This window comes from Delphinus delphis, chromosome 14 (genome assembly GCF_949987515.2).
Source record: "Delphinus delphis chromosome 14, mDelDel1.2, whole genome shotgun sequence".
NCBI classification, from domain to species: Eukaryota; Metazoa; Chordata; class Mammalia; order Artiodactyla; family Delphinidae; genus Delphinus; species Delphinus delphis.
Genome location: NC_082696.1, coordinates 28,362,921 through 28,389,160, shown reverse-complemented (window position 1 = coordinate 28,389,160; position 26,240 = coordinate 28,362,921). Strand labels below are relative to the sequence as shown.

The 26,240-nt window shown below is 39.1% G+C and overlaps 1 long non-coding RNA gene across 1 annotated transcript in view; it reads right to left on the bottom strand.

The window, feature by feature from the left end:
- Positions 1 to 26,240, bottom strand: part of LOC132436907 (uncharacterized) — a 130,240-nt gene that overhangs the window by 7,603 nt on the left and 96,397 nt on the right. The window contains exon 4 of the long non-coding RNA XR_009521921.1: positions 15,199 to 15,306. This is a non-coding gene — a long non-coding RNA (uncharacterized lncRNA). The remainder of the gene's footprint in view (positions 1 to 15,198; positions 15,307 to 26,240) is intronic.

The following is a 26,240-nucleotide window of genomic DNA, read 5'->3' as shown; positions in this document are numbered from 1 at the left end:
TGTCCTTCTTTCCACTATCAATATATCCAACTCAGCTTGGACACTGACCACCCCGGTTCTGGACATGACACGTCCAGGAATAACCTCCCCAGTTCATGGTGATCACACTATAGTAGTCATTTGCTGAGTTCATAGTTAATCAAAACCCCTAACTTGTATTCTTCCAAGCATTCATCCTTCTGCTTTACGGTGCCTTTTTGCAAATAAGGAAGAGGTGCTCTGTCTGGATGGACACAGTCCCTACTCACACACAATCCTCAGCTAGGCACCTGTGTGCAGGATACAATCTGCTTAAACCTTGGACTTGGCCTTGCAATCTGTCCACTCCTCCTGTTTTGTGTTGCTCATTTTCTGGAACTAAGGGCAGCCTTTATATCTCTCCCTTTTACTTCATATCTTGTTAAATTTGGCCCATTGTTCCATCCTGTCAAGCTATTTTGGGTTCCAACATGCTTGCCCTCCCACCCAGCTACAGAGTCACCAAAAGACCATGAGTTGCTTAGTCTGCCAGCTCCATGGCCCAACCAAACAGAAGTGAGGTCTCTAAGAGGAGTCCTTATTCAGCTCACTCTGACTTAAATGAGTGCCTCTCCCCTTTCTAGGAGCTCAGAATGACAATCCTTTCCAAAGTTTTTTCAGTAGCAATATCAAATGTTCCATTTTGTGGTCTGAAGAGTCTAAACTTCTTCCCCTTTCAGAAAACTGGGACATCTTCCCTTTCCCATCCAGCCTCAGGGGACATTTTTTATGCACAATTCCTCAACCAGCACTGACAGTGATTTTCAATTGAAATTGCAGAGAGCCAAGGGCAAAGGTCATCTGAAATTTCTTTTGAAGTAGCTTAACTGGATTTTTACAAATAAATGGAAAATTGCTATGATACAGGGCTTATTTTTTTTTACTACAGTTTATAAGTTCCTTTATTCACCTTTTTCAGGAAGGGCAAACTGTTACCCTTTAGCTTAATGCACAATTTTTTGTGTGTGCAACAAAAAATTTCCAGTAACTACAAAAACAGTGATTTTATATATATATATATATACAAAATTTTTATTCCTTTTCATATTTGTCACATGTTTCTTTTTCCTCATTTGGGAATCTCAAAGTATTACAAAGGGTAATAATATCCCATTTTGTACATGGGTTAGAATTCAGTACAGAAGTCTTATTTATAATTTTATATAATCATATTGCTATAACTATATAACTCAGTGAATTGTTTTTTAATCTATATTTTAACTATTATCAGAAAAAAACAGAATATACTGAGCCCTTTAGATCAAAGCTATATCACTAGAGGAAAAATCCAGTCTCTACTTAGCATTGCTTCTGATTGGCATAGAGAAAAATGTGATAGATATATTTTTTTCCATATATGAGCCGTTTCAAAAATTTTTAAAGTATACCTACAGAAGAGAATCATTTCAGCCAGCAAACTTTTATTTTCCACACTTACATTGCCAAAACCATATTATCCTTCACATCTCCTCATTTCTCTGATTGCCCAAGTTGCCTAAATAAGAAGTTGTGGGCATCTGCCAGCACCTTATGTAGTCAAAGATTTCTCAGCTAATTCCATTCATATGCAGCTGACTGAATGGTAGCAAGAAGCCAAAGGAAGAAATCTGCCCTTCAAATAGGGAAGAATCGTTCTTCTCCAAAGTTGATATGGGGTGAGCCCTCAAGCCTAACCTAGGATGGAAAAATGAAAATGGGGTACAGTGATTAGAATAGCTGGGAAAGACTTATGCATTAGAACAGAACTAAATAAAGAAGAAGTTGTATTTTTAGCCTAATCAGTCCAAGTGATATGAAACTACTATAACTAGTATTAATAATATTATCAGCCAATCATTTTTTTTTTTTTTTTTTTTTTGCGGTATGCAGGTCTCTCACTGTTGTGGCCTCTCCTGTTGCGGAGCACAGGCTGCGGACGCACAGGCTTAGCGGCCATGGCTCACGGGCACAGCCGCTCCGCGGCATGTGGGATCTCGGACCAGGGCACGAACCCGTGTCCCCTGCATCGGCAGGCGGACTCTCAACCACTGCACCACCAGGGAAGGCCCAAGCCAATCATTTTTTAAAATTTATTTATTTATTTGTTTTTGGCTGTGTTGTCTTTGTTGCTGCATGCGGGCTCTCTCTAGCTGCGGAGAGTGGGGAGCTACTCTTCGTTGCAGAGCGCAGCCTTCTCATTGCAGTGGCTTTTCCTATTGCGGAGCACGGGCTCTAGGCACGTGGGCTTCAGTAGTTGTGGTACACGGGCTCAGTAGTTCTGGCTCGCAGGCTCTACAGCACAGGTTCAGTGGTTGTGGTGCATGGGCTTAGTTGCTCCGCGGCATGTGGGATCTTCCCAGACCAGGGATTGAACCTGTATCCCCTGCATTAGCAGGCGGATTCTTAACCACTGTGCCACCAGGGAAGTCCCCAGCCAATCATTTTTGAATATTTAACCTGTCTCAGCCACTAAGCGAAATTCATTACATTTTACAAGTGTGATCCTAAGATATTTTCATTCATTATGACACTATCAGGAAAGCACAAATATAATCCCCATTTTACAGATGAAAAACCTGAAACATGAAGAGGTTAGGTAACTTGCTCAATATCATACAGCTAGTAAAGGACAGTGTCTGAATTCAAACATGTCATGACCCTGTGCCTTCTATTCTTTACACAATTCTTGTATAATTTACCACAGAAGTAAAAAGGTTTTCATTTTGGACAACAGACCTCAGGTGGACAGAAAGGAATCAACCACAATCACACTTATTAGTAATAATGCATAGCCTGCTTTTATTATTTTTTCAGTTAGTTATTCCTAATAAATGCAATAAATACCCACAAATGTATTTCCCAAAACAAAAAGCCAGAACCTTGACTCCAACCTCCATCTAACTCAGGTGTTCAGCATCCCAATACCCAAACTCAACTGATCTGAGGTGAATCTCATCCTAAATCCTATTATCATAAATCCCTCAATTTCTTTTAAAGCAGTATGATTGCATCTATATGCATTCCTTACAAAGTATGTAGTTTTTCCTTTGGTTGTTTTTAACGTTGATTCATCTATGTTACTTCACACCTCTGTAGTTCACTATCTTTAACTGAGGTACAACATCCGTGACGGGAATACTCATTATTACACAATCTTGGCGATGGGCATTTGGGCTCTGTCCTGTTTTTGGTTTTGTTTTTGACTTTTCTTTTTCAGTATGATGAACAATGCAGTTATACATTTTTACATGTGTCTCCTGTTATTGGTATCAAGTTTCTCTTGGGTATATATCCAGGAGCAGAACTGCTGGGGTAAAGGATACACGATGTTCAAGTCTAGGAGATAATGTCAAACTACTTTCCAGAGAGACGGCACCAGGGTACACTCCCACCAGCCACACTGAGATCCTGGTAATCTTCGTCATTTCCAATACCTGATGATATCAGACTTTAAAATTTTCCCCAATCAACTAAGTGTAAAACTGTACTTGTTGTGGTGTGGTGCTTCTCCCTGACCACTAACAACGTTGAACATCTCTTCATTTGTGTACTGGCTGAATATTTTCTTCTTCTGCGAAATACCTGACTCATGGGGCAAATCTTTGCTGGAGAAATTGCCTTTATTTTAGCCTTAGTTTTGGTAACTTTAGAGTTAATTCTAGATCTAATAGAAATAGAATAGTAACCCCATTTGATCACAGCACCTAATAACTGCTTAGGGATTGAGTTAACTGCCTTGAAGTTTTTTCTGTTGTCTTTTTGCTAAAAATCGTTTGATTATATTTTATAACCACATTCAGAGGATCTTTTTGCATAATTAGATGATACGCAAAGAATCCGTAGTTTTTAGGACCGAATTTCTCCAAAGCACATGAATTTCTAGTGGCCAGAAACAACGACTGCTAAATATTTCACAGATCAAAGGCATGGTGCCTGATTCAAAGGTTTGCTTGCAAAGGCTGACAAGTGGGGAAAGACATTTGCCTTTATAAGGATGTCATAAGCAGCCTTTCACTTGACAGGAAATTATCAGTGCACACAAATGCTGGCTTAAAGCCTGGGGATATTCAATTGTACCCTACTCATTATTCTTTATAATTCCAGGTGCTAGCGTCCACAGCTATTGTCCAAAGTATTACAGAAACAAATCCAGTAGCAGGAAGCTCAGGCACCTGTTACAACTTGAACCACAAGCAGTACTTGTAAGACAATGCATATGGATGCCGACAAGACAGCAGCAAGTGTAGCCACTGGCCATGCCTCACTAACACAGAAGGGAATTACAACTCCATGGGAAGAGTAGACACTGTGGAGCTGGAATGAAAGACCTATCTGATTAATAATTCACACACACTCAGGACACTAGCCAAGCTCGCTGTGCGGTGCAGCAATTCCTGTTGGATGAGCTCTCCATCAGGAGATTTCTGTCCCTAACTATCATGGAAATGGACCCACCCGTCTACAGGCTCAGAAGGTATGAAAGCCAGAGTATACCTCGCTCACCTCATGACCCTGCACTGTGAAGGGCATAGGAGCCAGACAGAGTAACAGAGGACCAGGTCTACAAAACAAAAGACCCATAGACCCATCGTGGACGAGTCATTCTATGTCACCGACCATGTTTCATTTTTCATGTGGTTCATTTTTAACCAAACCTTTTATTTACCTTATAAACTGCCAAGTTAAATGTATTGTTTAGTAGAGTCACTTGAACAGAAAGAGCCCCACCAACTTTACAGCCACTCTCCTGGTGTCCTGACTGGGCAGGACAGATAAGTCCTGTTCAGCATAGGATAGCAATACACTGCTCTGGGGAAGCTTATCACCCACAGCACCCAAAAATGTGTTTCCATGTGCTCTTAACAAAAACAAACCAAAAAATGTAGTATTTTTGTAAGATTCTTTTCCACCTATAAAAATAGCAGTTGAAAATATTCAGAAATGTATAAAGTTAAAATATTAAAAATATCTATTGTCCCCCAAAACAGAAAAAAGAAAAAAACTACAGATAACTGCTGATTTCTTTCCCTCCTGTTGTTATTTCTGTTTTCCATAATTTATATACAGACACTTTCTTTTTCTTGTTTTCCTGCCTCCTTCACCTCCCCCAATATTCAGATCACATGGTTTTGCATTCTGATTTTTCTTTAAGAATATATTATTAGGGTTTCCCTGGTGATGCAGTGGTTGAGAGTCTGCCTGCCAGTGCAGGGGACACAGGTTCGAGCCCTGGTCTGGGAGGATCCCACATGCCGCGAAGCAACTGGGCCTGTGAGCCACAACTACTGAGCCTGCGCGTCTGGAGCTTGTGCTCTGCAACAAGAGAGGCTCTGCGACAGTGAGAGGCCCGCGCACCGTGATGAAGAGTGGCCCCTGCTCGCCGCAACTAGAGAAAGCCCTCGCACAGAAACGAAGACCCAACACAGCCAAAATTAAATAAATAAAAATTAAAAAAACTATATGTATATAGTATTAGTGTTTCATTTTGTCATTATTCTTAGAAACACAACTTCTAAAGATTGCATAATAGGCCATGATATGGATCTCTCACATTTTATTTAATTATTTCCCTGTTGTTGAACATTTGTTGTTTTACCAATATTGTATCATAAGATACGATGCCACATGAACATACTTGCACAAAAATCGCTGTGTACATCTCTTCTTCCCTTCGGGAAAATTCTTAAAAGTAGAATTTTGTATCAAGGGGAAAATTTTTAAGGCTTTTAAAATATATATTCCAAATTGTTCTCCAGAAAGTTGCATCTGTTTATATCTCTATCAGCAGTGAATAGAGTGCCTCTCAACACAGAACATTATCATCTTTAAATTTCGGATAATTTGATGGGAGAAAAATAATATCACATCGATTTTATTTGCATTTCTTTGATTATTAGAGACTGAACTCGTGATATTTATTAGCTATTTGCACATTTTCATTTGTCAATTAACTTCGATATCTTTATTCAATACTTTGGCATCTTCCTATTTTTGTTGTTGATTCATAAGAGCCTTTTATATAATGACGGTAATAGTCTGTTGTATATGCTGCAATATTATTCAATAACGTTTTGCTACTAAGAATAAATTTAAATTTTTTATAGACATACAACATTTCTAAAGTTTCTTTATGTTGTCAGATATAACAATCTTCCTTTTAAGGTTTCTTTGTTTTTTTGCCTTAGAAAGTTTATTTCCATAATAAGATGTTTTTAAAACCTGTGTTTTCTTTCAGTTGCTTCATTTTAGTGTATAACTATTTTATCCACTTTGATCTATTTTGGTGTGTGGTACTAAATGAGAACCTAGTAAGATTTTTATTCAAATAATTAAGCAATTGTCCTGACATCCTTTATTGAATGTTCTCTCTTCAAACTAATTTGTGATGTTATTGTTATATATACTAGGTGATCTTTTATGATTTATTTCTAGACTACCTTGATTCACTGGGCAGTCTATACCTCTATCAGCACCACACGGTTTAAAATATTATAGCTCTAGAATACAATTCAATATGTAGAAAGTCCCCCCTCAGCTCTTACAACTATTTTATTTTTTTCAAAAGGTTTTATTCCATTTTTTCCCATTTATTCTTCTAGATGATATCTGTTCTCTACTTTAAATTGGTCCTCTGGTGGATAGGAGATGCAAATAAGAGACTCAAAAAGCATATTAAGACAGGATAAGTTTATATTCACACCATATTTACAAGCTGAGCTAATGATTTTAAGGCTTTATGCTCCTTTATTGGGATATACACTAAATTAATTATTAATTATTGATATATACTAGAATTAGTTATTTATTACCCACAATAATACAGTTGAATAGTATGCCTTAATAAAAATATTACCAAAATTTCATTTTAGTTAATATCTTTGACTGCTTTCCACTTAAACTCTCTACCAGTGCTGTTAGAAAAAAGCCAAAGGGAAAGCTTCAGATTTTGTTTCATTTTTGTTGTTGTTTTTTGACCTTCTTTGGCAGATGTGACAACAAATCCCAAAACTGGCTGATGATACATCCAGAGACCCCTCAGGCCTGCATAATCCTCCTACTGGAAGGCAATGCCCGAGAAATCAAGAGCAGAAATTTTAAAGCCATCTGTCAAGTATTTATTTTACATTATTTTCTTTAGGATTAAAGAAATACAAAACATGAGAATAAGCTATAGAGCTTCGATTGCAAAATCACTGCTGTAATAAAATAAGAAAATATAAAATGAATAGAATCAGCTACTAGAGTCAACTAATCACACCCTCCACTAGGGAAGGAATCGCTCTATAACACCCCATGGCCAACGGATGATTTTGTTTTGCACGAACTTACTCTCAGCGACAGCTCTCTGACCAACCCCAGGACGTTGAAATAAAACCTAAAAATAGAAATTAGAAACTACTCAAAGAAATAAATCCAAATTTGTTTAAAGGCAATTAACTTGGGATGCTCTGTGATCCCAAATAACAACTCCCAAAATAATTGCTAACATGTTTAGTGTTGCAATATTTGTTGTTCCACAGTAGAAGCTTGTGGATGAGAAGAAACTCGGCCATCACCATCAATACTAGCAAACAGATGGCAAGTAAGGCTCTGGACAATTCTCGGAATTCAAAGCCCAAGACAGAAGCCTCCTCTTGAGAAGTTGACAATCTAATTGAGTGGTCAGGGCACACACAAGCCTCACACAGCAACACGAGGTCACACGGAATCAACACCAAACAAGTATTCGAAGAAATAAATCATTCACTCTCTATGTTTTGTGAACAAATTCATTTGTGGTTCCAATTTACTTCCTACCCTTAATTCCCTTTTGCCTGAATGTTCTGACCTTTGTGTTTAATTAGCTTTGCTGAATTATATGCCTCTGATTCAGCCACTTTACTTCTTTTAGGGCAAGGTAAAGACACTGCTGAAGGAATCAATCGTAACGATGGAAGAACAGTTACAAACTGGGATACAAATAGCTCATCCACCGGGTTCCTATAAAATCCCCACACTGGCTCAGGGTCAAATCTTAAAGTCCAGCCTACTGCTAGGCTATCTTCCCAAAGTCATCCCTCACCAACATCAGACCCCTTAGCAGCATCATATTCGCTTGGCAAATATTAATCCCAACGCTCAAAATTCAGCTTCAAAAAGCTGCATTAAGACTGAAGCAGAGCTCTTTACACAAAAAATAAACCAGGCATCTCAAAACATTTAAAATCAAACAGATGAAAATGTTGCAATATGATTTTTTTTGGACCTCTACTGGGTCTAATTTGCTTTGGATTCACGATTTTTACGTTTTCTAAAGGATTTATATTTCTATGATGTATATGATATCCACACTGTTCCCAAATCGATATCAAATGAAAGGCTTCCCTTGCTACCTCGTCCCCAGCCTACCAAAATAGTGCTGTCTAATCAGGCATCTCTCTGCAGGAAACAGGCCTTCCTACGCAGGAAGCACAGGAAAGGGGACTGGAGACAGCCATCCCAGTGGCTTTTCTGCCAGAAAGGACAAAATGGCTCTCCTGGCAATTCCTGACTCAGGAAATCGCTGAATTAAGTAGTCAATCCACAAAGTAATTTAGCATGTCATCTGCTTCCTGGCAACAGATATTTGGAAGCATTTGTATTTTAATTCAACTCTGTCATCATCGGGGCTAGAACGCCTTCTCTCCGAGGACCTCAAGGTCAGAGATTTTCCTGCAGTTTCTACAGAGAAACTTCTTTTAGTTTCCTCCTCCTTTTTTCCAGGCCCTGGCAGTCTGGCCTCCCCTTTGATTTCTGTTGAGGTCAAGCGAACCCTTGTCTTCAGAGCTAAATATAAGTTGTGTGGGAGTGGGTGGAGACCCCCGCAGCTGTGGTGTGGAAAATACACTTGTGAGGTTGCAAAAGAGGGAAGGTATGAGGGCATGCCCAGGAGTCAAAGGAGCGTTGTTCCCTCTGGGGGACAGGGAATTGGACAAGAGGTCGGTAACATCCGTTCCGCTTGGTCATGGACTCTCTGTGTAATGCTGTACACATAATTTTGCTCCCTGTTCCTCCACTTCTCTGTTTTGGCAGTGAACTTAACCAAGTGCCAGTCATCTTCTTCCTTTGCAGCTGTTAGAGACAAGTAATGTCATAAAGCCATGGATACCCTGCATGTCACAAACCGATAGCCGAAACATGTGCATAGGGGACCTCAGGAGACATATGCTGTGGGTGACAAGAATCCTGCACATGGATAGAGCAGTTTCTTACAGCTGGTGAACACGTGTACCCACAAAGTAGCTAAAAGTGAAGCATAGAAAATATAAGCAGCAGGACCGTGTAATTCTTACTGTACACACACATCTGTAGATCTTTACCACTTGGGGAGAACGACAGCTAAATCCAGATGTGGATAACAAGGCGTCAGGAAGGTGATGATTTTTATCTGGGGCAGAGGTCGCTTTGCTCCTCTCTCGTCAGGGGCTCCCTATGGCTTCAGCAACCAGGCCCAGGAAAGTGTGTCCCAATGTCATAAATGGCAGAAAAGAGATTTCAACCAAATACCCAAGAAGCACTGGGTTTTGAGTCTCCTAGAGTTATGACCCATATCTTCCAGAAAAAGCTAAGCTGAGTCAGGTGAGACCTTCCACATACCTTATTGCCTTTGGCTCTCGCAGCAATTCAGTGAGGTCAGTAGAATTATCCCATTTTACAGATGATGAAAATAAGACTTAAAGAGCCTAAACTGTATATTCATAGTTCATCAATGCACTAAGGGGTGAAGGTGGGATTCTGAATCTGTCTGATCCCAAAGTCTGTTCTCTTTCCACTGTTTCATGCTGTCTTCCATACACTATTTCTATTATTCTCTATACACTTAAGCTCTTGAATTTGTAAAATGGGGATAATAGTATCTAACTTTGTGAAACTGCTACAAAGATCAAAAGAAATTACATATGTGAGAGCATTACACAGAAATGTAGAGCATTATTCCAATAGCAATTCCATGCAACAATGTTTATATCTCTTCTATACCTCCAGCTTTGTTATTACAAACACATGGGAAAAGTGTATACTGGGCCAGGAACATGGATCTTATTTGGCACATAACTGAAATATCATTTTGCATTTCATTGACTTTAATGAATTTACATATTTTAACCCAGTTCAACTAGATTTTGAAGTGTTGTATCTCAGAAGTTCTAACAGATATCCAATTCTACATGAATAATTCATTTACTTTTAGTTTATTGCTTCAAAGGTCTCATTTAAAAATCCACCTGTACTTAAACACTGTCACATTCTTTAAGGACAAACTTGCATAGAAATCATATTATGGCTAATTAAGTATGACTGCAAATTCATGGGCAACTATCAAAAACAGGAGCCTAATGAAATAGAGGGATTTCTCCTAGCCCTGATTTTCTTTCAATTTGCTGCAGTCATCACCTCCCTGTTAGGCAAGGAGCAGAAATACACATCACCAGACTTGCACCAACCTTCAGGAAACAGGAATAAAACATAAGTTAAGATGGCTTATATATTATTATAAACAATTTGTTATTCAAATTCACAAAAGGGGATATCCATCAGGCAAACTATCCTAAAAAGCTTCCTATTAAGAAACAAATTCCAAAGTTTAACATTTGAAAACTACATAATTTGAATACATTTTTGAACCATCTAATGGAATATCAGATTGATTCCACATGTGCAGAGCTTGTAAATAGCTCAGTAATTCCTCCACTGTTTCCAGACACAAACTAATGGCCTCCTTTTCTTTCCCTGATAGAAAATTAGGCTTTTTTTTTTTCAGGGTCGGGGGAGATTGTGGGGAAGCAAGGACTATAATGGAAAAATGTAATTCATTCAGGACTTCAGGGCAGTATTAGAGATTATGTAAATCTTTTCTTCACAGAGTATGTGCCTGTGAAGAGAAAAGCCCCCCACAATTTCAGGGATCAGCACACAGCCATGTAACAAGCTAAATTTTTGTCTTGTTTTTTAAAATCTTTGAATTATATTGTGTGCATTTATAACTGATAGAAAAGAGTTGTTTCAGTGAGGGGCACTAAATAAATAGAAGAACAGGATTAGCCTTACATAAAAATACTTCCATATTCAGGAGTCATTCATTTCTCTCATTTTGAAACTCTTTAGTTGGAGAAATGCCAGATCATGAGACACGGGGGTCAGAACACCTGGATTTTTTTTTTAATAAATTTATTTTATTATTTTTGGCTGCGTTGGGTCTTCATTGCTGCACACGGGCTTTCTCTAGTTGCAGCGAGCGGGGGCTACTCTTTGCTGCGGTGCACGGACTTCTCATTGTGTGCAGAGCACGGGCTCTAGGCACGTGGGCTTCAGTAGTTGTGGCTCACAGGCTCTAGAGCACAGGCTTAGTAGTTGTGGCACACGGGCTTAGTTGCTCTGCAGCATGTGGGATCTTCCTGGAATAGGGCTCAAACCTGTGTCCCCTGCATTGGCAGGTGGATTCTTAACCACTGTGCCACCAGGGATCAAAACACCTGGATTTCAAAAAAAACAAAAAAAACAAACAAAAAAAAAACACCTGGATTTGATCCAGATTTTGTGATCTCGAAATCATCTTATGCCTTGGAGTCAATCCCAGAACACCTGGATTTGATCCAGATTTTGTGATCTCGAAATCATCTTATGCCTTGTAGTCAATCCCAGCATCACTTGCTCTGCCACGTGATTTCTAATGTACAATATCCTCCCATCCACACTCTGGGACCCCGAGATGATAGTGATTTTTACAGGGCTGTTGTGAAGATTAAGCAAGTAATGGCTAATATATTCTGTGTAGAACCATGCCAAGATGTGATACATGTAAAGGAAATACTCATTTTTGTTCTTGCTGTCGTTATTATTTAGATAATGGTTGCTAAATAATGGGACCTTCAGTTTCAACGCCAGTGCCATGTTACTTAAAATTTCATCAAAATAAAGCTAATTCTCCTGCCTACTCAAAAAGAACACACAAATATCTTTGAAATCTTTTCCATTTACTCTCTAGCATCTGAGCTCCTGTGTTATCATAAATCAGCTTAATTTCCTTTATTAAGAAAGGACAGGGATTTCCCTGGCGGGCCAGTGGTTAAGACTCCATGATTCCACTGCAGGGGACATAGGTTCGATCCCTGGTGAGGGAAATAAGATACAGCATGCCTCAGGGCATGGCAAAAAAAAAGAAAGAAAGAAATGACAGAACACCTCCCCAGTGTGGAAACACCCCACCGTTTTCCGGGGCCTATGGATGGTGTCTTGGTACTGATTTCCTGTTCCATTTAAGAGGGAGCTTAGTAACTGTGAACCAGAGAGCATTCAGCCAGGCAGCAGGCACTCACAGCGTCCCTGAAGAGTTCCTAGTAGGGCCTGCTTTCCAGAGAGATCTGTGAGGGAGCCTTGCCTCAGCACTTTGAGTAGAAAGTTTAAGAAGTCAACCCTATAAAGCCCCTGAAGATGAAAGGAAGTGTTGACAAAGGACTACAGACATCCTCTCTGTCCTTCAGTGTCCTCTGGGCTTATGAAAGCACTTTCTACAACAGATACTTAAATATTATTCACACTATAAACAAAAATCTTTTGAAATTATTTTAACTAGATTTGGGTTTTTTTTTCCATCTTGGGATGGAAACAGAGAGATTCTGTTCAAAGAACTTATTGTTCCCCTTCAGAAGTCATAGGAAGTACAAGGTAACCTGACAGCCCTAGTCCCAGGAGTTTTCTAAGCTGCATTCCTTAGACCAGGTGCTTAGCATTAAGTTTTTCTGACACTGAACCAGGTGTTATTTCAGAAAAATAATTTTCAGTAGACAGAGACTGTTTCAGCAAGTTTCCTTGCTCAATCAAAATCCATTTCACACTACTCAACAATCTGAGAGACCAAAAATCTAAGCACCTGGTGTTTATAATAAAGATCTTACCCTGTGCCAGGCACTGTTCCAGGTGTTTTATTACATTAAATAATTTAATTCTCTGGGATCAGTCCTATGAGTGTTATTATTGTCCCATTTTACAGATGAGGATGAAATTCAGAGACATTAAATTACTTGCCCAGGATCACACATAGTACATAATGGAGCAAGTATTTAAACCCAAGAAGTCTGGCCCCAGAGTCCTCCATCTTAAGCACTCAATTATATTACCTTTTATTTTTCCCCAAATAAAAGCTAATGTCTTTAAATTTTAGGATATCACATAGCATACTTCCACTATAATAAAATTCTCAATACCTCACTTTAGAATGTAATTAAAGGTAATAATGTATCCCAGGAAATCAACTTACCAGTTTAATGAGCTGTGGTTCCAATATATTTCTGTGTATACATCACTTCAGTCAATCCGCAAGTGTTTATTTTCAGCAAATATGTCATCTATACCTATATAGATATATTCATACATATACAGCCTATATGACAGAGGACATTGCTCAGTCTATGCTTTTCTTTGTAATAAATACTTTTCTCTAGAGTAATCATTGGCATCAGTTACACAGGAGCATGTTCAAGGCCCTTTGTGCTGGCCTTCACAGAGGAGACAAAGTTATATGAGTTAACATTTATACCTCAGTCACCTTCGTCTTTAGAGTTTTCAGTGTTGTAAGTCAGTTTGAAACACAGTGCTGTCTATATACCAGGAAGTTATGTGGCTTAGTCTATAATGATTTTGCAGAAACCCAAAGTACCACAGACATCTGAATGAGTGTTGAACCAATGATTAATTTCCAACACATATTGGAAGATATTTATTGATGAACAGTTATAATCAAATGTTGGAAATAACCTGACTAGCTATTTATAGGCACCAAAGTCCCTCAGTCACTTCTGAGGTTAGGGCTTCCCTTTCAGTTGCTATAAACACAACTTCCTCCCAAGACTCTGTTTATACGTCTGCTTGTCAAGCCAGCGCCAGTCACTGGCGCTCCCGTTTTTACTGCCACTGCCCCCTCATCCTGTTTATAGAGCAGAGAGGGTGACCACGGATGCAGAATTATTTTAACTCATCAAAACCCTGGAGAAACTATAGCCAGTTTTGTTTTGTTTTAAGACGATTCATTCGTCAGTTGGAGCTTTAGCTTAATATTGCTTTTCCAAGAGTCAGTCACATAAAGTTCATCGGCCTGAGCAAACAAAGGTGAATAATTTAAGGCAAATCATACCAAAACTAAATACCTATAGTTACAATTTTCCTTGACTTCCTCAAGGGAAAATTTACACTATCAACTCAGGGCAAAGGATCTCTTTATTTTTAAGAATGAGTCTTGTTAGAATTGCCTTGGGAATTTTTTAAAAATAGGTAGATAGATAGATAAGTAGTTAGATAGATATAGATAGATAGATAAGTAGTTAGATAGATATAGGTTGATAGATAAGTAGTTAGATAGATATAGATAGATAGATAACTAGCTAGATACATATAGGTAGATAGATACAGATAGATAGATAAGTAGTTAGATATAGATAGATAGATAGATAACTAGTTAGATACATATAGATAGATATAGGTAGATAGACAGATAAGTAGTTAGATAGATATAGGTAGATAGATAACTAGTTAGATAGAGATGATAAGTAGATAGATAAGTAGTTAGACAGATATAGGTAGGTAGGTAGATAGTCAGATAAGTAGTTAGTTAGATAGGTATAGGTAGATAGACAAGTAGATAGATAGATAGTTAGATAGATATAGGTAGGTAGATAGATAGACAGATAAGTAGTTAGATAGATATAGGTAGATAGATAGACAAGTGGATAGATAGATAAGTAGTTAGATAGATATAGGTAGATAGATAGATAGAGATAGATAAGTAGATAGATAGATATTTGAGCCCCACACCAATCAATTAAACCAGTTTCTTTTTTTAAAAGCTCCCCTTTGATTTTGTTGTGCAGCCAAGATTATGAACCACTGCTCAAAAGTCAGTATCCATGACAAACAAATGACCAAAGAAATGTTTTACATAGGATTGGATCAAAGAGATTCCTGCTAATTTTCACCCAAACCGTCCAAAGAGATTGGCATGAAATGGCCATACTGGTTGGGTACAGAAAGCAGTCCTCCGGAACAGAAGACCACACTGTGTCCTCGGATTCATTGTCCTCCTTTGACAGAGCCTCACTGTAACTTGGTCCCTTTAAGAATGGGACAAGCACACTAAGGGTTAGCGTCCAGAACCTTGTGAGCATAAAGAAGAAATTAGGTTTTGATCCTTACCGTGAGGTTCCAGTGAAAGGAGAGAACTGGGAGACTCCCTTGAAGTTCAGTGCAACTTCCTCCATAGATCAAAAGACAGCCTTGAAGAGAAGTTATATAATGCCTTCACTGTAAGAAAGAAAGGGGAGATCAGAGATTAAAGCTCAGAGGTCCTATCTCTTGGGATGCCTTCACCCACCCAGGGATCTTTGATAAAGATGTGATGCTGCTGAAAATCAATTCAATTTCACGTTGAGAAAGAGCAGAGCAGTCCCCGACAGCAGGAGCTGGCCTGGTGCTGACAGATAGGCTCTGGTGTTCCCCTATTGGATGGAAAGGATTTCAAAGAACATCTACACTAGGCAAGGCCACTCTGTAGCCATGATGGATGAGGACAGACACGAGACCACGATGTTTCAACACAACACCTTGAACGTTGTCCAAACAACAAAAATGAACCAAATCCACATGTCCTGACTAATATGAGTTCCGGCTGTGGATTTACTGATTACAGCTATAGGCGCAGTCTAGTCTCCCTTGCTTCTAGATTAGATCTATGATGATACCAATCACAGACAGTGTCCAATTCAGAGCAAAGCCCCACTTCCTCAAACCTTCACCCAAATCACCTAACACAAGCCCCAATTCTATCATTACTCATTTCTGCCACCATCCACAGTTCCCCATGAGGTGTGTTCTCTTTCACGACAACAAGCCATAAACAGATCTTGTTTACCTACAGGTGGATTCTTGGTGGTCTCTGCCAGGAAAGCATTGGCAATGTTTTCTTTAAGCATGTAGTACATGCCACTTCAAGAATAAAAGAAATGCAAGACAGGTCTTAGTATTCAAAGTGTTCAAGTGGGATAGGAAGACCTCTAGGGAATGGAACAGAACCACATGATCAAGGCTATGTGTGCACACTGGCAGAGAGGTGCCAGACCACTCTTGAAAATTGTCAGGAAGGTGAGAAATAAGCTTTGCTTTGAGAGAAGGACAGAATTAGAAGATGTAGAAGTCAGGCACACGGGCAATGGGATAACATTCCATACTGTTTCATGACTTAGGGACCCAAAAGTTTCATTCTTCTCTTGGTTCAACAATTTCATCTGTTAGCATTTTACCCCATACTTTCTTGAAGGTCAATAATTTGGAAGAAGAAAGGCACCTAATACATTTTAACTTTTCACATTTTCCTTCCGTGTTTTGAAGAAAGAAACAATGTCCAGTCCATTGTTGAGCCAAGACCTAGAAGCACACGACAGGAGTAAAATAATGCCTGTGTTCTAAGATTGTACTAAATTCATGACACATAGAATTAAAAAAAAAACAAAAAACAGCAACATGAAAATGTCTCTGTTGACATCAGCTGGGGAGATGCATATGGTGTGTTTGAAGATTATTCAGCTGAAAAGGAGAGTCTTTCAGTGAATCAGGCCAATATAATAACCCCACAACTAACTGCAGTTGTATGACAGTTTTGTTCCTTTTTCTCCCTCTGTGTTCCATTTCAGAGATTAATTGGTTTAGACGATCAGTCAAACAATACAACCCTGTGTTTCTCAAACAAATCACATCTGCATAGGATTTTATATATTCAGTCACCTCTTTATCCTTTCTGTAGTTCAGTGAGGTTTTTAAAAAAATTTTTAAGCTTTTTTTTTTCTTTCAAATGAAACTTCATGTGAGCTGTGATGCAAAAGAGAATAAAGGAAGAGTGCTATTGTTGAAGTGGGGTGGACCTGGGGAGACCCATAGTCACACTCTCCACCCCACCTCTGTGCCCTTGAAGGTCTCTGAGAAATTTCTAGAACTTCAAAGAACATGATTCTAAACAACTGCTCTGCTAAATCACCTCCACAGCTCTTGGCTGCTGCCTGTCAGTGATTGAAACTTGTGAACTGGCAGAAATTGAGACAGGAGAGAGGTGAACTGAGATCCTTGGCATGTGAAGAGAACATACATGGCAGAGGCTCATTACCGGCTAGGGCACAGCTCAGCTGCCTTCAAAACTTCCTCCTACGGTGGAGCCACTAGAGAAAACAGTACGGAGGCTCCTTAAAAAACTAAACATAGAGCTACCATATAACCCAGCAATCCCACTCCTGGGCATACATCTGGAGAAAACTCTAATTCAAAAAGACACTTGCACCTCAATATTCACGGCAGCACTATTTACAAGACATGGAAGCAATGCAAGTGCCCATCAACAAATGAATGGATGAAGAAGATGTGGTATATTTATACAATGGAATATTATTCAGTCATAAAAAAGAATACAATAATGCCATTTGCAGCAACATGGATGGATCTAGATCATATTAAGTGAAGTAAGTCAGACAGAGAAAGACAAATGTCATATGATATCACTTTTATGTGGAATCTGAAAAAATGATACAAATGAACTTATTTACAAAACAGAAACAGACATAGAAACAAAAAGTTATGCTTACCAAGGGTTCTGGCAAGGAGAGGGAGTAAAAGGATGTGTGCTCACTCCCTCTTGTGAGAGCACTGGAATCACAACAAATTAATAACTAAGATCGCTGAAGAAATCAAAGAGGAAATCAAAAAATACCTAGAGACAAATGACAATGAAAACATGACAATCCAAAACCTATGGGATGCAGCAAAAGCAGTTCTAAGAGGGAAGTTTATAGCTACACAAGCCTACCTCAAGAAACAAGAAAAATCTCAAATAAACAGTCTAACTTTACACCTAAAGGAACTAGAGAAAGAAGAACAAACAAAACCCAAAGCTAGTAGAAGGAAAGAAATCATAAAGATCAGAGGAGAAATAAATTAAATAGAAAAAAAGAAAACAATAGCAAAGATCAATAAAACTAAAATCTGGTTCTTTGAGAAGATAAACAAAATTGAGAAACCTTTACCCAGACTCATCAAGAAAAAGAGAGAGAGGACTCAAATCAATAAAATTAGAAATGAAAAAGGAGAAGTTACAACAGATACCGCAGAAATACAAAGCATCATAAGAGACTATTACAAGCAACTCTATGCCAATAAAATGGACAACCTGGAAGAAATGGACAAATTCTTAGAAAGGTATAACCTTCCAAGACTGAACCAGGAAAAAATAGAAAATATGAACAGACCAACCACAAGTAATGAAATTGAAACTGTGATTAAAAATCTTCTAACAAGGCTTCCCTGGTGGCGCAGTGGTTGAGAGTCCGCCTGCCGATGCAGGGGACATGGGTTCGTGCCCCAGTCCGGGAAGATCCCACATGCCGCGGAGCAGCTAGGCCCGTGAGCCATGGCCGCTGAGCCTGCGCATCCAGAGCCTGTGCTCCACCACGGGACAGGCCACAACAGTGAGAGGCCCGCGTACTGCAAAAAAAAAAAAAAAAAATCTTCTAACAAACAAATGTCCAGGACCAGATATCTTCACAGGTGAATTCTCTCAAATATTGAGAGAAGAGCTAAGATCCATCCTTCTCAAACTCTTCCCAAAAATTGCAGAGGAAGGAACACTACCAAACTCATTCTACAAGGCCACCATCACCCTGATTCCAAAACCAGACAAACACACTACAAAAAAAGAAAATTACAGACCAATATCACTGAGGACTATAGAGGCAAAAATCCTCAACAAAACACTAGCAAACAGAATCCAACAACACATTAAAAGGATCATACACCATGATCAAGTGGGATTTATACCAGGGATGCAAGGATTCTTCAGTATATGCAAATCAATCAATGTGATAAACCATATTAACAAACTGAAGAATTAAAACCATATGATCATCTCAATAGATGCAGAAAAAGCTTTTGACAAAATTCAACACCCAATTATGATACAAACTCTCCAGAAAGTGGGCAGAGAGGGAACCTACCTCAACATAATAAAGGCCATATATGACAAACCCACAGCAAACATCATTCTCAATGGTGAAAAAATGAAAGCATTTCCTCTAAGATCAGGAACAAGACAAGGATCTCCACTATCACCACTATTATTCAACATAGTTTTGGAAGTCCTAGCCATGGCAAACAGAGAAGAAAAAGAGATAAAAGGAATACAAATTGGAAAAGAAGTAAAACTGTCATCGTTTGCAGATGACATGATACTATACATAGAGAATCCTAAAGATGTCGCCAGAAAACTACTAGAGCAAATCAATGAATTTGGTAAAGTTGCAGGATACAAAATTAATGCACAGAAATCTCTTGCATTCCTATACACTAACAATGAAAGATCAGAAAGAGAAATTAAGGAAACAATCCCATTCACCACTGCAACAAAAAGACTAAAATACCAAGGAATAAACCTACCTAAGGAGGTAAAAGACATATGCTCAGAAAACTATAAGACACTGACGAAAGAAATCAAAGATGACACCAAACAGATGGAGAAATATATCATGTTCTTGGACTGGAAGAATCAATATTGTGAAAATGACTATACTACCCAAAGCAATCTACAGATTCAATGCAATCCTTATCAAATTACCAATGGCATTTTTTACAGAACTAGAACAAAAAAATCTTAAAACTTGTATGGAGAAACAAAAGACCCCGAACAGCCAAAGCAATCTTGAGGGAAAAAAACGGAGCTGGAGGAATCAGACTCCCTGACCTCACACTATACTACAAAACTACAGTAATCAAGACAATATGGTACTGGCACAAAAACAGAAATATAGATCAATGGAACAGGATAGAAAGCCCAGAGATAAACCCACACACCTATGGTCAACTAATCTATGACAAACGAGGCAAGGATATACAATGGAGAAAAGACAGTCTCTTCAATAAGTGGTGCTGGGAAAACTGGGCAGCTACATGTAAAAGAAGGAAATTAGAACACTCCCTAACACCATATACAAAAATAAACTCAAAATGGATTAAAGACCTAAATATAAGGCCAGACACTATAAAACTCTTAGAGGAAAACACAGGCAGAACACTCTATGACATAAATAACAGCAAGAACCTTTTTGACCCACCTCCTAGAGAAATGGAAATAAAAACAAAAATAAACAAATGGGACCTAATGAAACTTCAAAACTTTTGCACAGCAAAGGAAACCATAAACAAGACCAAAAGACAACCCTCAGAATGGGAGAAAAGATTTGCAAATGAAGCAACTGACAAACGATTAATCTCCAAAATACAGAAGCAGCTCATGCAGCTCAATAACAAAAAAAAAAACAACCCAATCAAAAAATGCGCAGAAGACCTAAATAGACATTTCTCCAAAGAAGACATGCAGATGGCCAAGAGGCACATGAAAAGCTGCTCAACATCACCAATTATTAGAGAAATGCAAATCAAAACTACAATGAGGTATCACCTCACACCAGTTAGAATGGGCATCATCAGAAAATCTACATACAACAAATGCTGGAGAGGGTGTGGAGAAAAGGGAACCCTCTTGCACTGTTGGTGGGAATGTAAATTGATACAGCCACTATGGAGAACAGTATGGAGGTTCCTTAAAAAACTAAAAATAGAATTACCATCTGACCCAGCAATCCCACTACTGGGCATATACAAAGAGAACACCATAATTCAAAAAGACACATGCACCCCAATGTTCATTTCAGCACTATTTACAATAGCCAGGTCATGGAAGCAACCTAAATGCCTATCAACAGACGAATGGATAAAGAAGATGTGGTACATATCTACAATGGAATGTTACTCAGCCATAAAAAAGAATGAAATTGGGTCATTTGTAGAGACATGGATGGACCTAGAGACTGTCATACAGAGTGAAGTAAGTCAGGAAGAGAAAAACAAATATCATATATTAACACATATATGTGGAATCTAGAAAAATGGTACAGATGAACCTGTTTGCAAAGCAGAAATAGAGACACAGATATAGAGAACACACATATGGACACCAGGGGGAAAAGCGGGGGTGGTGGTGGGGGTGGGATGAATTGGGAGATTGGGATTGACATGTATACACTGATATGTATAAAATGGATGACTAATAAGAACACGCTTTATAAAAAAAAAAGTTATGATTACCAAAGGGGATGGGGAGGGGAGATAAATTAGGAGTTTGGGATTAATAGACGCAAACTATTAGATATAGAATGATAAACAACAAGTTCCTACTGTATAGAACAGGGAACTATATTCAATATTCTGTAATAAACCATAATGGAATACTATATGATAAAGAATATATATATATATATATATATATATATATATATATATAGGTGAATCACTTTGCTGTATACCAGAAACTAACACAACATTTTAAATCAACAATACTTCAATAAAAAATGAAAAAACACTTCCTCTGCATCCCCCACTGCCTCCTCTAAGGTATTGCTACACTTCCTCAGGTGCTTCCTAAGTGCTCTTTTCAGCCAGCTCTCGAAAGTCATCAGCCATTATCTCCTCTCCTGGCCCCTCCCATTACTTAAATCTCTATCCACTCAACCCTCCTTTCACTTCTGCAGCCTCAGCTGGGCACTGCTTTCCCCTCTGGTGGACACCACCCCAGTGAAATCATCCTTGCAGCCCAGCTCTGCAAACATATCAGCTAGGCATCACCTGTACATCCTTTCTTATGTTACTTCTGTTAGGATGGAACCAAGTCATACTGCCTCTGACTGCCATGTCTTATGGAGCCTTGAGTGAAACAAGTCTTGAAGAGCTCACTTCAAGTTAGAGTACCTTGTCACCTCTCTGGATGCAACTTCTAAAAGGAGTCTACTTCGGTTTAGGAAAGCCACCTATGTAGCAGATGTCACATCATAGAACCTCCCTTTTCTCCTACCTCTCCTCTATTTGGCTCTGCTTGTTTCCTAGGTGACCATACATAGCCTCATGGTTCTAGAAACCATGCATGTCCTAAAGATTCCTAAATGTATACCCCTAGCCTCAACCATATCCCTAAATCTAGATTCACACATCCAACTGACAATATGATATCCACCCTTGGATGTCAAATTTGTGCCTCAAACTTACATGCTTACAAATAAATATGTGTCTATATTCTGCTCTCCTCCCCAACCTCAGTGTTCCTCATTTCAGTAAATGACACCACCTTAGCACCTTAATGGAACTTAGAGCCTGTGACCCTGACTTAGAGAAAACTTGGATGACCACAGGTCAAGATGATTTGTTATGGCAATGTACCAAGCCAACTTTCATCTCAAGTTTTCCAGTAAAACCTAAGGTGAAGGAGTGTCCTACAGTGAAGCAGTACTACATGAAATTCCCTCCTAAAATAGTGTTGAGAGATTTACCCTCCTTTTTTTTTTTCTTCTTTTTTTGGGTAGGAGAATCTGAATGGTGTTATGAAGAGAATAATATATTTTAAAAAACAAAGTGTCTCCTTCTTCTCTAAAAATCATTGTTCTGCCAGGTCTGAAAAGCAAATGTGGAATTTACTTCAAATTGGTTGGTCCACCAACACCAAAAAAGTAAATAAATAAATAAAAATCACAATCATGTTCTAACGCACATTTATCTTCATCAGCACAATTTCAAGCCTAGGAGGATTATTTTGGCCCCAACAGCAAGAGCCGCAAATATCGTTTACAGAGAAAGAAACTGAGGCCTAAACAAGTTCAGTGTCCTCTCCAAACCGGAACAGCCAGTAAATGCCAGAGGCCGCCTTTGCAATCAGGCCTGGTGGCCCCAGTGACACGGCTTCCGGCCACTCTACAGCTCTATCACCTACTCAAGTCACATTTTCTTTGGTTCCCCTTTTGGTTTGAGCCACTTTGACTTGCACTTATTTAATCAGCTTTTACTTCTCAATCCCTTTGGGGAAACTATAGAAAATTGCTATTTCTCCTGTACTGTTTTTATTATATTTCTAATCCCCTTACAAGGATTTGGCTGGTTACAAGAAATTGGCAAGTTGCAAATAAATAAACTCCAGATGGAGTCCATATAACATGTATACTTCAAGTTATTTGTTCTACTACTACTAATAAAGGTCTAACAGTATACACTGGTTTAAAGGATTTAATGTCATGCCAAACTGAGACATTGTCTCTGCCAGTCTTATGGAAATTTCTATTTGAAAATAGGAGGAGCATGGAGCTGATATCTCCTTACTCATGGTGCAGGGGCATTTCTGGGGATGCATCTGTGACTTAGTGGCAGCCTGATTAACATTTCCATGTGAGGACATCTTAGAGCGCAAATAGATAAAAGACAGCACAAACTACTTTGGTTTCAGCCAAATGGGTGGGTGAGGAAATAGTTGAATTACATCAAATTGCTAGTTGGCTGGGGTTTTTTTGTGTTTTTTTTTCACTGAATTCAACCATCTATGGGTTTTGCTTCTCTAAATCTGTTCCTATGCATAGTCACAGCCTTATTTAGGAATTAAATCCATTTTTCATTTTGAGGCTCTTGATTCCTGATTCATCTCAGTCCACATACCCTGGCAGGCATCCACATACACACACAGGCCATGTTGCAAATGTTGCTTAGTAAATTAGATGTTTGGAGTGCCAAACACATTTTCTCCATACAAATCGTGTTACAGATGGTGGTTAGTTATCCAGTCCAGACAGCAAATGCTTGCATATACACCGTACAGGTGAACGACGATACTGAAGAGCCTTAGAGATGCTAAGCCTGCTGAGAGATGCTAAGGGTGTACTGTTCCAGGAAACTGGTATGGAGGCTCAGCTCCCTCCCTGGGCCAGTGCTCTGGGGCCCCAGGAAGAGCTTTGAAGATGGAGTCAGCCGGCTCCTCTGGGGATTCTGAACTAGATGATGAGAAGTCACAGCTTGTCCAGAGGGTAGCAGCTCCCATAGCAGTGATGCTCACTCCAGAGCGTGGCAGGAAGAGGGTGGTGGAGGCAGAGATGCTTCTGTGTGTGGCCATTCATTCAGGCAGGCTGCCTGCTCATCACGCTAATGACTGCAGGGTACAGTCCACCTCTAATCAAGTCAGGAGCCTGTCAATGACGAGAGGATGCCGGTTATTTGTAGGCAACCAGCAGTCTCTGGCCCCTCACGTGTCATTTCAACTAATTACAAACAGATTAACTCAACTCTAGATGTTATTCAAAGGGCAACTAAAATCCTGAATAAGAAACGTTAACATAAACTTTCCCTCCTGGAAGCACAGAGCTTTAAGAATAAAGAAACATCAACATCTGGTGAATTTCCAAAGCATTATAGATGTTTCCTTTTAATAGCAGTCCGAAGGCAAACCAGGATGTATATATTTTCACCATCTCTTGCATTAGGAAAGGACCTCCACTTCCACTCTTAACAGACTTGTTTAGGATTCAATTTTCCCTCTACTCTGATTTCAAACTATTAAAAACAAATGAAAAGAGCCAGGCTAAGCCAAACTTGCAAGGTTTTCCAATGGAAAACACTTCATGCTCTTTCAGGAAGCCACAAGCAAACCAGGTCTGACAGCTGACCTTGATAGAATTTTTTTCCCCTCTTTTAGGTGGGAGGGAGAGGGAGACTTGACTTATAGAACAGAAGCATTTAATTTAAAATTTTCCCAGGGTATTCTCTATAGCGGATGCTTCTCCATCAGGCTATTCAACCACTGCTGGGAGAAGGAAGAATCAAGAATAATGGGTTTCTGGCTTGGGTGCTTGGGCAGAGAGAGGAGTATATGAAAATGAGTTCAATATGAGACATATTTAGTTCATTGTGCCTATGGGATATGCATGTAGTTAAGCAAATTGAAATGAATGCCTGGCACTCCAAAGATACATCTAGCTGGAGTCACTTTGAAAGTCATAAGGATATAAAAGTTAAAGTCTGGCACTGATGTGGTTATCCAGGAAAAGAGAAAAAAGAACACAGGACAGACCTCAGGGAACACCATTGTTTAGAGCAGGGCTTCTCAGACTTGAAGTGGCAGCAGGGGGCCTTGTCAGAATGCAGATTCTGACTCAGTAGGTCTGGGGTGAGGCCTGATTTCTGCCTTTCTAATCAGAGCCCAGAAGTTGTTGATGCTGCTTGATTTGGACCACACTTAGAGTAGTAAGGATCTGTGGGCAGCAAATACAAAAAAGGGACCTGAAGGAGAATTAGAGGAGTAGAACGGGAAGAAAAAAAAACCCAGAGGCTCGGTCTGTGGAAGCTGCAGGAGGAGAGGGTTTCGGTAAGGACGTGATCATGTGCTGCAAATAGGTCAAGATTAAAGAGAATGGGGTGTTTGGCAATGGAGAGGCCATGTGATGATCTTTGTAAAGCAAAAGCCCAAAGACAGACTTGAGTGGGCTGAAGAATTAAGGAAGTGAAGACAGTGACCATAATCTTTATATGCCTTGGAGAAGCAAAAATACCAGCAGTGGTCCGAGCGTCACCTTGGAGTTTCCCAAAAGAGAAGTGACTGTCCTACTGTTGGCAAGGTGCCTGCCATGTGGTGCTTTGCAATTGTCACTATTAAGGGCCTCTGTACTTTGACCAAGCAGATTTAAAAGTAGCAAACCATTTGTCTGTCATGATTCCTCCCCAGGTTTCTGGGCAGAGGCTTAAACCAAAAGAATTACAATAAATCTAGGCGGGTGGCACCTGTGGATCATGCTCATAACATTCTAACTAACCCCTGTGCACACATGTGGAAGATGGAGGAAACACGTGAAAATGACAATAGTTGCATTACTATTGTGGGACTGCAAGTAACTTTCAAATTTTTCTTAATTAAAAGAAAGAAATAATTTATCATGTACACCATTTTTTAAATAGTTCACAAATATTTTGGATATATAATAAAAATCTCAGAAAGAACCTAAGACGCTTACTTGCTTCTCAGCTGCTTGATACAACACACTGGACAATTTTTCCTTTCGTTTCTTGAATTAACATGGGAACAATATGATACTAAGCATATTCTGTGATGATATATATGAGCTCATTTATTTCAGATAGTATTATTTCCTTCCTATGTCTAGTCATTGCCAAGAAAATAAAGTTAAAGGTTCTATTTGTAAAAGAATGAATGTTCTTACTTGATAAATTTAGATAACTCACATTACAATTTATTCTTGGAGTCCTTCCCTTCTTCATCCATCCATTAATACATAATGCATTTCTGATTTTTCTTTCTCACTCAAAAGCTGTATTTGGAAATCAGT